Source organism: Manis pentadactyla, chromosome 3, assembly GCF_030020395.1.
Source record: "Manis pentadactyla isolate mManPen7 chromosome 3, mManPen7.hap1, whole genome shotgun sequence".
NCBI lineage: Eukaryota > Metazoa > Chordata > Mammalia > Pholidota > Manidae > Manis > Manis pentadactyla.
This window is the reverse complement of record NC_080021.1, coordinates 152,300,659-152,316,784: the sequence shown is the minus strand read 5'-3', so window position 1 is coordinate 152,316,784 and position 16,126 is coordinate 152,300,659. Positions and strand designations below refer to the sequence as shown.

At 38.1% G+C, this 16,126-nt stretch overlaps 1 protein-coding gene across 1 annotated transcript in view; it reads right to left on the bottom strand.

The window, feature by feature from the left end:
* The window catches only part of TRPM3 (transient receptor potential cation channel subfamily M member 3), a 481,810-nt gene that overhangs the window by 378,525 nt on the left and 87,159 nt on the right, over positions 1–16,126 (bottom strand).

Sequence of the window (16,126 nt, the reverse complement as noted above, 5' to 3'; positions counted from 1 at the left end):
GAACTCTATATCCCAAAACTGTTGAAAATATACTATTTCAAAATGCAAAAAGAATGTTTGCTAAAACTGTACATATTCTGGGCCATAAAGCAAGCCTAAAAAGTAGAATTAAGATAGACTTCAATAATATAAAGATAACTGGATGATCCCCAACATTTAAACACTAAGCAATACACTTCTGAATAACTCATGAGTCAAATATAAAATCAAAATGCAAATTATAAAATATTTTATATGAATTATAATGAAAATATGCTATATTATAATTGAAGGATATATTTAAAGCTGTACTTAGAAAATTTATAGCCTTGGTTGAATATATTAGAGAGGGAAAAAAAGCCTGGAAATCATTGATCTAAGCTTTTATCTCCAGAAGCTGAAACATCAAATTAATGCAAATGAAAAAGAACAGAGGAAATAATAAAGGGCAGAAGTTAATGAAATAAACAAACATAAAATGGAATTTAAAAAAAGCCAAAATGTGGTTTTTAAAAAATAATAAAATTGATAAAACCCTAGTAGGACTGATTAAAAGAGAGAGAGAAGGCTCTCAAAAAAACAATATTATAAATGATCATTACCCTACAGTCAATAAACATGGAAAAAAGAAAAAGAATATTGTAATTATGTTTGTGACAACGAACTTGAAAAATCCAGATGGAAAGGGCAAATTCCTAGAAAAATGAAACACCAAAACTGACACAAGGAGAACTATAAAATATGAAAATCCTACCTCTTTTTTGAGAAATCAAAGCCATAATCTAAAACCCTGTGACAAAAGAAACTCCAGGCTTAGATAAAATTCTTGGAAATATTCAAAGAAAATAAAACACCAATCTTAACAAAAGACTTCACGAAGACAGAAAAAGGGAAGGCGTCTTCCAAATTACTATGAAGCCAAAATACTTGCTACTGAATATTGAGAAGAACCTTGTGAGAAAGAGAAATTACAGGCCAATAACAGCCTTCAGTATCTTAGATTAAAAGCTACTAAGCAAAGGTAAGTAAATCAAACCCAGTGATATATAAAAAAAGGATGCTACATAACAGCCACGTTACTTCCATTTCAGGAATGCAAGGATGATTTAACACTGAAAATTTGATTAATTCACCACATTAATTTTAAAAAAAGGTGACAAGGGTGATAAAATTCATATGATAATCTCAAAAATGCATATAAAGAAGTAGGAGTAAAGGCAAATTTAATATGACAAAGCATATCTATGAAAATACCCTATTATTCTTTTTTAAAAATTATATATATTTTTTAATTGAAGTATCATTGATATACAATCTTATACTGGTTTCAAATATACAACACAGTGGTTCAACAGTTACCCATATTATTAAATCCTCACCCCCACTAGTGCAGTTCCTCTCTGTCAACATAGGAAGATGTTACAGAATCATTGGCTATATCCTCCATGCTGTACTACCATCCCCTTGACCAACTATACTATGAGAATTTCTGTGGTCCTTTATCCTCCTCAACCTCCCCACCACCCACTCCAACCCCTCCCCCATGGCAACCACTAGTCACTTCTCAGTGTCTTAGCCTAATGCTGTTTTGTTCATTCTGTTTTGCTTTGTTTTTATATTCCACAAATAAGTGAAATCGTATGGTACTTTTTTCTTAATGGTAAATACTGAAAGCTTCCCGCTATATAAACTTATAGAACAATACGGACCTGCTTGTTATCACCACTTCTGTTCAATATTTTATTGGAGGTTTGGAAATGCAACAGCAAGAAAATAAAATATGAAGAATATTGTAAAGGAACAAATAAAGCTGTCAGTCATATGACTAAAAATACAAAAGGAGTATAGCAAATGTAAAAGAATACAAGTTTTTAGAACAAATGAAATTATTAAGGTCATTGACTAAAATACCAACTACAAAATCAATTTATTTAAATATCTCACTGACAGTTACAAAATGGAAATTTGAAAAGTCCCTTTTTACATCAAAAATCTTCAAATACTTAGTAGTAATTTTAACAAAAGACATAAAAGAAGTACAAGTCCCCCAAAACTACAAAAAATATTGAAAGGTCTTTTTAATAAATAAATAATTAGAGAGATATATACCAGATTCATAGGTCATAATATTGCTCTTATAGGGATCTCATATCTTTGTAAATTGATCTATAGGTTTAATGCAATCCCAATCCAAATCTTAGGAGAATTTTTTTTTTAATTGCACTCTGATTCTAGAATTTATATAGAAATACAAAAGGCCAAGCATACTTAAAACAATCACAACTGGAAGTCTTCCACAACCAAATTTCAAGAATTAGTATAGAGTTAGCATGTGTACTGGTGCAAAGATGGACAAATAAGACAATGTAACAGAATAGGAGGTACAGAAGCAGATCACATGACATGGACACTTAATTCATGAGTATAAGGTTTCACTGCAACACTTTGGGGAAAGGATAGTGATTTAAAGAAATGGAACCAAATTATTTGAATAGTTATATGGAAAAAATAAGATACCTAGTTAACACCATATACAGTAATTTCACATGGACTATTGATATAAATATGAAAGGAAACAAGAAAAATTCTAGATAACAGTACTATGCAATATTTCTGTAATCTTGGGATAAGCAAATATGTCTTAAATGGGTGAAAAAAAAAACTAAACAAAAAACAAAAAAAGATTGATAAACTGGACAACATTGAGAATTTCTGTTCATCCAGTTTTAAAAAAAGACATGTCATAAAATGGGACAATTTATTTGTAATATGTAAAAGCAAAAATGGATTCACATCCAGAATATATAAAGAACTAAACAAAAAATGTATGAAAATGTATTCAACTTCCTTGGTCATCAGAAAAATGCAAGTGAAATAAAAACCACAATGAGATATAAAAAATAATCTACTCATGAAACTTGGTAAAGTTAAAATAAATGTCAAGACCAAGTGGTGGTGGAAAAATAATCCAGTAGAATTCTCATACATATTGGTGAGACAATAAAATAGCAAAACTTAGGAATACTGTTTAGCAGTATCCCCTAAACTTAAAAATACTCATATTCTATAACACAGTAATTGCACTCCTAACATACCCAACAGAAATTTTATATGCATGTATATACCTGACAACAGGTAAAAGACGTTCACAACAGCCACATAGGAAAAAAAAGCAAAACCCAAATGTACTTCAGAGTTAGAATAAAGACATTGTGACATTTTAATACCAAACTATTTTACAACAACAAAAATTAAAGATTTACTGCTGAATGCAATCATATGCATACCTCTTATAAAACTAATGTTAAGTGAAAGAAGAAAAAGACATATATTGTATCCTTCCATTTTTATAAAATTCAAAACCAAGTAAAACAAATAACAATATTTGATGTCAGAATAATTGTTAGTTTGGGGGAAGGACAAGTAGTGAATGCAGTAGTGGATATGAGGTTTTGGGGGTGCTACTAATATTCTGTTTATTATAAAAAAATAAGGTCAGGCTATATAGTTATTCCAAAAAGACTGGCAGTATGCAACTCAAGGAATCAAGAAATCCATCATTCAAATGTGAAGTAATCTAAAATGCGACATAATTTCGAGCAGTTGGTGAGGACAGTCCATTTCAACTTGGTATTAAGAACATTTGTATTAGAATGGCCCATGGGTTGTTATTTGACATAGTAGAGAAATTTAAAATTAAATATTTACAGTTTTAGAAAGCTAGTAATGTCAACTGATTTTCACTTTTTAAATTCAACTGCAAACAAGACAACCATTGCTATAAAACAGAATGCAAATGTTGGAAAGTTTGAGAAAAAGAATTTGAGGTAAAAGAGTTGGGGAGAATTCTGGGAAAACGATGGCAGTGTTAGAAGCCAAGGCAAAGTCCTCCTCCCAAAATCATGTAGAAAATGCAAAAATATGGCAAATACAACTAAGCCTGAAAACGACCTGAAGACTGCAGAACTGACTACCTACATTTGGGGAAGAAGACCCTACAGAAAAGGATAAAGTGGCAAAACTGTAATCTGGCAGGACCCAAACCTTCCCCCAACCCCAGTGCACAGGCCAGAGGAAGAGGAATGGATCCCAGAGGGATTAGAAGTCCAGGACTGCTGAACGCCTGGCCCTGGAGATATGCTCCAGGAACACAAACCCACATTACATGGTGCTCTGGTGATTAGTGGGGCTGGACAACAGAGACAGGCAAACACTCAGAGAAGCTGAGATTCCAGCCACTTGTGGAGAACAGGCACGCTCTACGGGGCCCCCTGAGACAAAAGCAAAACAGGCAGTATGAAAGACTTCCCAGCATAGAGGGGCACCAGAGGGGCAAGGGTTACAGAGTGCTCTCTGCTTAGGAGAAAAGTTCCGTGGACAATACCTCCCCAGCCTGCCCTCATCCCAGCAGGTTAGGAACCCTCAGGAGCTTCGGACGCTACATCCCCCTCACTGGCAGGGCAGCCCCAAAGCAACTTTCTTTGGTGTGTGGCCTGCCAGCGGGGTGAAATCAGACTTTGTTCCTGGGTATGCAGAGGGAGACCATCCCAGCTCAGCCCTATACCGGCCAGCCAGGGAACTGCATGCAGGAGCCAGCCCCAGGAGCTCTTTCATCCCTGCAGGCGCCATCCTGCTAGCCTGCAGCCCACCATTGCCACAGGTCAGATGGAGAGTGGATCTGCCCATGGTGGCTAGAGCAGCGTAGCACCAAGGCTCCCCCTGGCGTGGGCGGCCCATTTGACTAGGCAGTGGAGGCAGGCATTGCAGCTGGGAAGGCAGATGGAGGTTCTCGGCCCTATTTTGGCTCAGCCCCATAAGTACTGCAGGAGCCAATGCCAGGAGCTCCTTCCTCTTAGCAGGCACCTGTGGCCCCCGCCACTGCTGCAGGCCTGGGGGGAGTGGTTCTGCCCACAGCAACTCCAGCATCAAAGCACCGAGTAGCAGTCTACCCCCTGTGCAATCAGCCAACTCATAGCCCCCACCTGAAATCAGATCACTACAATCCAGACAGATGCCCCGTCCACCGCATGCCAACAGCTGGGGCAACAGCACAGGAAACTGTGCTTCTTGGCTCTAGAGGGCACTCCTATGCAAAGCTTTTATTCCATAGGAAACACTAAAAAAAAAAAAGAAGACTTAGAGGAATTTGGTCAAAACAAAACTGTAAGACAAAGCCCCAGAAAGAGGGCTGAGTGAAAATGAAATCACCAATCTTCTTGATAAAGACTTCAAAGTAAAAGTCATAAACATGCTCAACGATCTACAGAAAAATATTCCACATCCCAGGGAGGACTTCATGAAAAAGAATACCTCCAAAAAAGTCACTCAGAGCTGAAGAACACAGTATCTGAAATGAAAAATACAATCGAGGGAATCAATAGCAGGCTTACACAGGGTTAAGAACTTGAATGTGATCTGGAAATTAGGGGGCAAGAAAAGAATGAACCAGAAAAACAGAGAGAAAAAAGGATGTATAGGAATGAAAGAATAATAAGAGAGTTTTGTGACCAATCCAAACGGAAACAATATTTGCATTACAGGCATACCAGAAGGAGAGACAAAGGGTAAGAAATGCTCTTTAAGGAAATAATTGTTGAAAACGTCCCCAATCTGGGGAAGGAAATAGACACTCAGGTCATGTAAGCTCAGAGATCTCTCAACAAAGGAACACCAAGATGTATAATAATTAAAATGGCAAAGATCAAGGACAAGGAGAGAGAATTGAAAGCAACCAGAGAAAGAGAAAAGATCACTTATAAAAGAAACCCCACCAGGCTGTCAGCAGACTTCTCAGCAGAAACTTTACAGGCCAGAAGGGAGTAGCATGATACATTTAGTGTAATGAAACAGAAGGGCCTTCAACCAAGAATACTCTACCTGGTAAGGTTATCATTTAAATTTGAAGCAGTGATTAAATAATTTTCAAATAAACAAAAGTTGAAGGAATTCACCACCACTAAGCCAGCCCTACAAGATATGTTAAAGATGCTGCTCTAGATGGAAATATTCCTAAGCTTAAATAGCTGTTGCCAGAACCCACAGTAAAGGGAGTAGACCAATTAATTATCAAACAAGTACAAAATTAAATCAACTACTCACAAAATCAGTCAAGGGATACACAAAAAGTACAGAATATGAAACCTAATTATATATAAAGTGTGGAAGAGGAAAAAGAAGGGGAGGAAAAAAAAGTACCTTTAGATTGTATCTGAAATCAGCAATTTAAGATAGATTGTTAGATAGTAAGGAAGTTATCCTTGAACCTTTGGTAACCACAAATCTAAAGCACACAACGGCAATAAGTACATACCTATTGATAATTACCTTAAATGTAAATGGACTGAACACACCAATCAATAGACACAGAGTTGCAGAATGGATAAAAGAAACAAGACTCATCTATATGTTGCCTATAAGAGACTCATTTCAGAACCAAAGACATACACAGACTAAAAAGATATTTCATGCAAATAATAGGGAGAAGAAAGCAGGACTACCAGTACTTATATCACACAAAATAGATTTCAAACAAAGAAAGTAACAAGAGACAAAGAAGGACATTACATAATGATAAAGGGGTCAGTCCAACAAAGGATATAACTATTATAAATATGCACCCAACATAGGAACACCTATATATGTAAAACAAACACTAACAGAATTAAAGGAGGAAATAGACAGCAACACAGTCATTTTAGGAGACTTTAACACACCACTCACAACAATAGACAGATCAACCAGACAGAAAATAAGTAAGGAAACAAAGGCACTGAAGAGTACATTAGAACAGATGGACCTAATAGATGTCTACAGAACATTCTACCCGAAAACAGTAGGATACACATTCTTCTCAAGTGTACATAGAACATTTTCCAGAAGAGATCACATACTAGACCACAAAAAGAGCCTCAATAAATTAAAAAAGATTGAAATTGTACCAATCAGCTTCTCAGACCACAATGGTATGAAGCTAGCAATAATTTACACAAAGAAAACAAGCCTACAAACACTTGGAGCCTTAACAACATGCTCATAAATAATCAATGGATCAATACCCAAATTAAAACAGAGATCAAGCAAAATATGGAGACAAATGAAAACAAAAAACTCAATTGCCCAAAAGCTGTGGGATGCAGCAAAGCAGTTCTTTGAGAAAACTACAAAGCAACACAGGCTTACCTTAAGAAAAAAGAACAATCCCAAATAAACAGTCTAAACTCACAATTAAACTAGAAAAAGAAGAACAAATGATTCCCAAAGTCAGTAGAGGGGGGACGTAACAAAGATCAGAAGAGAAATAAGTAAAATATAGAACAACAAAACAATAGAAAGAATCAATGAAACCAGGAGCTGGTTCTTTGAGAAAATAAACCAAACAGATAAACTCCTAGCCAGACTTATCAAGAAAAAAAGAGTGTCTACACACATTAACAGATTCAGAAACAAAAAAGGAATAATCACAAAAGACACCACAAAAATACTATGAAAAAAATTATATGCCAATAAATTGGACAACTTTCTAGAAAGATACAACCTTGCAAGACTAACCCAGGAAGAAACAGAAAATCTGAACAGGCCAATTACCAGCAATGAAATGGAATTGGTAATCAAAAAACTACCTAAGGAGATGGAGCCAAGATGGTGGCATGAGTAGAGCAGCGGAAATCTCCTCCCAAAACTATATATATATTTGAGAATACAACAAATACAACTATTCCTAAAAGAGAGACCAGAAGACACAGGAAAACAGACAGACTACATCTACACCTGCAAGAACCCAGTGCCTCGCGAAGGGGGTAAGATACAAGCTGCCACTCAGTGGGACCTGAGCACCCCTCACCCCAGCTCCCTGGCAGGAGGAGAGGAGTCGGAGCACGGAGGGAAAGGGAGCCCAGGACTGGTAAATAGCCAGCCCTAGCCATCCGCACTGGAGCACAGACACACAGTGCATGGAGTGCTGGGTACTAGGGGAACGGGACAGTAAAACCTGCGAGCGGGTCCCTGCAGCCAGCACCCCTGGGACAAAAGAAAAGTGAGGTCCCTTTGAAAATCTTAAAGGGACAGGGGCCTCACAGCTGGAGGGAAGCACCCTGGTGCAATCAGCCCAGTAACTGGGAATTCTGGCGACCTCCGGGCGCCCCAACCCCCTGGGCAGCAGCGCAGATCGGAGGCCCCTCACAGTGATAAACAGCTTCCCACCCATTCCCCCTCGAGCATGACTCCACCATAGTGGCAGAGGCCACACCCACAGCAACCGGGCAGAGCTTCTCCCACAGTGGCCGGGCAAGAATCAGACACCCTGTCTGCGTGCAGCTGCCCAGCACAAGCTGCTAGGGGTTGCCGTTCTCACAGGAGAGGAAGGCCACAAACCAGCAAGAAGGGATGTTCTCCCAGCCAACACACACATCAGCTCCCTGCAACTACCTCTATCGCCATGAAAAGGCAGAAGAATTTGATCCAGACCAGACCAACAGAGACAACCCCTGAGAAGGAGATAGACCTAACCAATCTCCCTGAAAAAGAATTCAAACTAAAGGTCATAACCATGCTGATGGATCTTCAGAGAAATATGCAAGAGCTAAGGGATGAAGTCTGGAAGGAGATTACAGAAATGAAACATCTCTGGAAGGACTTAAGAGCAGACTGGATGAGGTGCAAGAGGCTGTTAATGGAATAGAAATCAGAGAACAGGAACATAGAGAAGCTGATGCAGAGAGAGATAAAAGGATCTCCAGGAATGAAACAATATTAAGGGAACTGTGTGACCAATCCAAAAGGAACAATATCTGCATTATAGGGGTACCAGAGGAAGAAGAGAGAGGCAAAGGGATAGAATGTGTATTTGAAGAAATAATTGCTGAAAACTTCCCCAAACTGGGGTACAAAATAATTGTGCAGACCACAGAAGTACACAGAACTCCCAACAGAAGGGACCAAAGGAGGACAACACCAAGACACATAATAATTAAAATGGCAAAGATCAAGGACAAGGACAGAGTTTTAAAGGCAGCTAGAGAGAGGAAAAAGGTCACCTACAAAGGAAAACCCACCAGGGTATCATCAGACTTCTCAACAGAAACCTTACAGGCCAGAAGAGAATAGCATGATATATTTAATGCAATGAAACAGAAGGGACTTGAACAAAGAATACTGTATCCAGCACGATTATCATTTAAAAATGAATGAGGGATTAAACAATTCCCAGACAAGCAAAAGTTGAGGGAATTTGCCTCACACAAACCACCTCTACAGGGTATTTTAGAGGGACTGCTCTAGATGGGAGCACTCCTAAGACTAAATAGATGTCACCAGCGAAAATAAAAACACAGCAAAGAGGAACTGGATTAAATAGGGCAGTGTGAAAGGAGAGACAGAGGCTTCTTCCTAAAACTGGATACAATTAGAAAATTTAATTGGCGCAACTAATCCTGAGAGAGCAACAGGAAAGAGGATGGCAACAGACTGCACACACCTGGAGAAAAGAGCAGACCTCACCGAATGGGGAAACGTATCAGAGCCATGGCCTGGAGGGACGTGAGCCCCTCCCCCACCCCAGCTCACTGGTGGGAGGAAGAGAAAAGGAGCAGGGACAGAGTGGAAGGCCTGGCACTGCTGAATACCTAGCTTGGGAGATCTGCTCTGGGAGCACAAACCTACATTTCATGGTGCTTTCATGAGACTCACATGACTACTGGGTTGGAAACTTAATACAGGCAGAGTTCCTTGGGAGACTGGGATTCTGGCCACTTGTGGAAAGCAGGGATCCATATCCGGCTGCTCTGGGACTAAAACTTATACCTGTGTGCTTGGCCCACTGGCTCAGGCAGTGGAGACAGGCACAGCAGCCGGGAGGCGGGGAACAGCTCTTTCCTCCCACCAGGCACCAGTACTGCTCCCCTGCGACCCCCAACATTGCTTCAGGGGCTCAGCAGCTCCAGAATAGAGCTTCTGGACACTAGAGGGCACCATATACAAACATGAAACACCAAAGGAACCTTGTCCAGAGTAAAATTATTAATACAACTCCCGAGAAAGATTTAAATGATATGGACCTTGTCACTTTTTCTGAAAGGGAGTTCAAAATAAAAATCATCAACATTCTAATGGAGGTATGGAAAGACATCCAAGAACTCAGGAATGAATTCAGGTCAGAGATCCAATCGTTGAAGAGCATGATGGAGGGTATTAAAAGCAGGTTGGATATGGTGGAGGAGACAATAAATGAAATAGAAACTAGAGAAGAGGAATACAAAGAAGCTGAGGTACAGAGAGAAAAAAGGATCTTAAGCAATGAAAGAATATTGAGAGAACTGTGTGACCAATCCAAGCGGAACAATTTTCGCATTATAGGGATACCAGAAGAAGAAGAAGAGAGAGAAAGGGATAGAAAGTGTCTTTGAGGAGGTAGTTGCTGAAAACTTCCCCAATCTGGGGAAGGACATAGTCTCTCAGGCCATGGAGATCCACAGATCCCCCTACACAAGGGACCCAAAGAAGACAACAGCAAGACACATAGTAATTAAAATGGGAAAGATCAAGGATAAGGACAGACGGTTAAAAGCAGCCAGAGACAGAAATAAGATCGCATACAAAGGAAGGCCCATCAGGCTAACATCAGACTTCTCAGCAGAAACCTTACAGGCCAGAAGGGAGTGGCATGATGTTTTAAATGCCATGAAGCAGAAGGGTCTGGAACCAAGATTATTTGATCCAGCAAGATATTTAAATTTGAAGGAGGGATTAAACAATTTCCAGATAAGCAAAAGCTGAGAGAGTTTACCTCCCACAAACCATCTCTGCAGTCTATTTTGGAGGGACTGCTATAGATGGAAGTGTTCCTAAGGTTGAATGGCTGTCACCAGAGGTAATAACTACAGTAAAGAAAGTAGAACAGCTAATTACGAAGCAAATGCAAAATTAAATTAACTATCATCAAAGTCAATCAATGGATAGACAAAAAGTACAGAATTTGATACCTAATATATAAAAAATGAAGGAGGAAGAAAAAGGAGGAGAAATAGAAAAGAATCTTTAGATTGTGCTTTTAACAGCATACTAAGTGAGTTAAGTTACTCTTAGATAGTAAGGAAAGTAACCTGGAACCTTTGGTAATGACGAATCTAAAGCCTGAAATGGCAATAAGTACATACCTATCAATAATCACCCTAAATGTAAATGGACTGAACGCACCAATCAAAAGACATAGAGTCACTGAATGGATAAAAGAAACAAGACCAATCTATATGCTGCTTACAAGAGACTCACCTTAAACCTAAAGACATGCACAGACTAAAAGTCAAGGGATGGAAAAAGACATTTCATGCAAACAATAGGGAGAAAAAAGCAGGTGTTGCAGTACTAGTATCAGACAAAATAGACTTCAAAACAACGAAAGTAACAAGAGATAAAGAAGGACATTACATAATGATAAAGGGCTCAGTCCAACAAGAGGATAAAACCATTTTAAATATATATGCACCCAACACAGGAGCACCAGCATATGTGAAACAAATACTAACAGAACTAAAGGAGAAAATAGAATGCAATGCATTCATTTTAAGAGACTTCAACACACTATTCACTCCAAAGGACAGATCCACTAGATAGAAAATAAGTAAGGACACAGAGGCACTGAACAACATACTAGAACAGATGTACGTAATAGACATCTATAGAATCTACACCCAAAAGCAACAGGGTACACATTCTTCTCAAGTGCACATGGAACATTCTCCAGAATAGACCACATACTAGCCCACAAAAAGAGCCTCAGTAAATTTAAAAACTTTGAAATTCTACCAACCAACTTTTCATACCACAAAGGTATAAAACTAGAAATAAATTGTACAAAGAAAGCAAAGAGGCTCACAAACACATGGAGGCTTAACAACATGCTCCTGAATAGTCAATGGATCAAAAACCAAATTAAAATGGAGATCCAGCAATACATGGAAATAAAAGACAATGACAACACAAAGCTCCAACTTCTGTGGGATGCAGTGAAAGCAGTCTTAAGAGGCAAGTATATAGCAATCCAGGCATACTTAAAGAAGGAAGAACAATACCAAATGAATAGTCTAACGTAATAATTATTGAAATTGGAAAAAGAAGAACAAATGAGGCCTGAAGTCAGCAGAAGAAGGGACATAATAAAGATCAGAGAAGAAATAAATAAAATTGAGAATAAAACAACAGAAAAAATCAATGAAACCAAGAGCTGGTTCTTTGAGAAAATAAACAAAATAGATAAGCCTCTAGTGCAACTTATTAAGAGAAAAAGAGAATCTACACACATCAACAGAATCACAAACGAGAAAGAAAAATCATGACAGACCCCACAGAAATACAAAGAATTATTAGAGAATACTATGAAAACCTATATGCTAACAAGATGGAAAACATAGAAGAAATGGACAACTTCCTAGAAAAATAAAACCTTCCAAGACTGACCAAGGAAGAAACACAAAAATTAAACAAACCAATTACAAGCAAAGAAATTGAAGCTGCAATCAAAAAACTACCCAAGAACAAAATCCCCGGGCTAGATGGATTTACCTTGGAATTTTATCAGACACACACAGAAGATACAATACTCATTCCCCTTAAAGTTTTCCAAAAAATAGAAGAGGAGGGAATACTCCCAAACTCATTCTATGAAGCCAACATCACCCTAATACCATAACCAGGCAAAGACCCCACCAAAAAAGAAAATTACAGACCAATATCCCTGATGAATGTAGATGCAAAAATACTCAACAAAGTATTAGCAAACCAAATTCAAAAATATATCAAAAGGATCATACACCACGACCAAGTGGGATTCATCCCAGGGATGCAAGGATGGTACAACATTCGAAAATCCATCAATATCATCCACCACATAAACAAAAAGAAGGACAAAAACACAAGATCATCTCCATAGATTTTGAAAAAGCATTTGACAAAATTCAACATCCATTCATGATAAAAACACCCAACAAAATGGGTATAGAGGGCAAGTACCTCAACATAATACAGGCCATATATGATAAACCAACAGCTAACATCATACTGAACATCGAGAGGCTGAAAGCTTTTCCTCTGAGATCAGGAACAAGACAGGGATGCCCACTCTCCCCACTGTTATTCAACATAGTACTGGAGGTCCTAGCCACAGCAATTAGACAAAACAAAGAAATACAAAGAATCCAGATTGGTAAAGAAGACGTTAAACTGTCATTATTTGCAGATGACATGATATTGTACATAAAAAACCCTAAAGACTCCACTCCAAAACTACTAGAACTGATATCGGAATACAACAAAGCTGCAGGATACAAAATTAACACATAGAAATCTGTGGCTTTCCTATACACTAACAATGAACCAATAGAAAGAGAAATCAGGAAAATAATTCCATTCACAATTGCATCAAAAAGAATAAAATTCCTAGGAATAAACCTGACAAAGGAAGTGAAAGACCTATACCAAGAAAACTATAAGACACTACTGTTAAGAGAAATTAAAGAGGGCACTAACAAATGAAAACTCATCCCATGCTCTTGGCTAGGAAAAATTAATATACTCAAAATGGCCATCCTGCTCAAAGCAATATATAGATTTGATGCAATCCCTATCAAATTACCAACAACATTCTTCAATGAACTGGAACAAATAGTTCAAAAATTCATATGGAAACACCAAAGACTCCGAATAGTCAAAGCAATCCTGAGAAGGAAGAATAAAGTGGGAGGGATCTCACTCCCCAACTTCAAGCTCTACTACAAAGCCACAGTAATCAAGACAATTTGATACTGGCACAAGAACTGAGCCACAGACCAGTGGAACAGAATAGAGACTCCAGACATTAATCCAAACATATATGGTCAATTAATATACGATAAAGGAGCCATGGAAATACAATGGGGAAATGACAGTCTCTTCAACAGATGGTGCTGGCAAAACTGGACAGCTACATGTAAGAGAATGAAACTGGAACACTGTCTAACCCCATACACAAAAGTAAATTCAAAATGGATCAAAGACCTGAATGTCAGTCATGAAACCATAAAACTCTTAGAAAAAAACATAGGCAAAAATCTCATGGACATAAACATGAGCGACTTCTTCATGAACGTATCTCCCCTGGCAAGGGAAACAAAAACAAAAATGAACAAGTGGGACTACATCAAGATGAAAAGCTTCTGTACAGCAAAGGACACCAGCAGTAGAACAAGAAGGTACCCTACAGTATGGGAGAATATATTCATAAATGACAGATCTGATAAAGGGATGACATCCAAAATATATAAAGAACTCATGTACCTCAACAAACAAAAAGCAAATAATCCAATTAAAAAATGGGCAGAGGAGCTGAACAGACACTTCTCCAAAGAAGAAATTCAGATAGCCAACAGACACATGAAAAGATGCTCCACATTGCTTGTCATCAGAGAAATGCAAATTAAAAACACAATGAGATATCACCTCACACCAGTAAGGATGGCTACCACCCAAAAGACAAAACAAAAACCAATGTTGGTGAGGTTGCGGAGTAAGGGGAACCCTCCTACACTGCTGGTGAGAATGTAAATTAGTTCAACCATTGTGGAAAACAGTATGGAGGTTCCTCAAAAAGCTCAAAATAGAAATACCATTTGACCCAGAAATTCCACTTCTAGGAATTTACCCTAAGAATGCCGCACTCCAGTTTGAAAAATACAGGTGCACCCCTATGTTTATCGCAGCACTAATTACAATAGCCAAGCAATGGAAGCAACATAAATGTCCATCAGTAGGTGAATGGATAAAGAATATGTGGTACATATACATAATGGAATATTACTCAGCCATAAGAAAAAAACAGATCCTCCCATTTGGAATAACATGGATGGAGCTAGAGGGTATTATGCTCAGTGAAATCAGCCTGTTGGAGAAAGCCAAATACCAAATGATTTCAATCATATGTGGAGTATAAGAACAAAGGAAAACTGAAGGAACAAAACAGCAGCAGAATCACAGAACCCAAGAATGGACTAACAGTTACCAAAGGGAAAGGGACTGGGGAGAATGGGAGGGAAGGGAGGGATAAGGGTGGAGAAAAAGAAAGGGGGTATTACGACTGGCATGAATAATGTGTGGGGGGGCATGGGGTGTGCTGTGCAACAGAGAAGACAAGTAGTGATTCTACAACATCTTACTATGCTGATGGAGAGTAACTGATGGGGTTTGTGGGGGGGACTTGGTGAAGGGGGACCCTAGTAAACATAATTTTCTTCATGTAATTGTAGATTAATGACAACAATAACAACAAAAACTACCTAAGAAGAAAATCCCTGGATCAAATGGCTTCACTGCTGAATTTTATCAAACATTTAAAGAAGACCTAATACCCATTTTCCTTCAAGTTTTCCAAAAAAGTAGAAGAAAAGGGAACACTCCCAAACTCATTCTATGAGGCCAGCATCACTCTAGTACCAAAATCAGACAAAGACACCACAAAAAAAGAAAATTACAGACCAATATCCCTGATGAACATAGATGCAAAAATACTGAGCAAAATATTAGCAAACTGAATTAAAAAATATATCAAGAAGATCATGCATCATTCCCAAGTGGGATTTATTCCAGAGATGCAAGGATGTTACAATATTCATTAATTAATCAATATCATACACCACATCAACAAGAAGGACCAAAATCAAATGATAATCTCAATAGATGCTGAAAAAGGATTTGACAAAATTCAACAACCACACATGATAAAACTCTCAACAAAATGGGTATAGAGTGCAAGTCCCTTAACATAATAAAGGCCATATATGACAAACCCTCAACCATCATACTTAAAAGCAAAAGCTGAAAGCTTTTCCTCTAAGGTTGGGAACAAGACAAGAATGTCCACTCTCACCACTTCTATTCAACATAGTACTGGAGTTCCTAGCAACTGCAATCAAACAACACAAAGAGATAAAACACATCCAAATTGGTAAGGAAGAATTAAGCTGTCACTGTTTGAAGAAGACATGATAATTATACATAGAAAATCCTAAAGACTCATACATAATCAATGGATCCAATTAGAACTAATTGAATTAAGCAAAGTTGCAGGATACAAAATTAATACACATAAATCTGTCATATTCCTATATACTAACAACAAATTAGC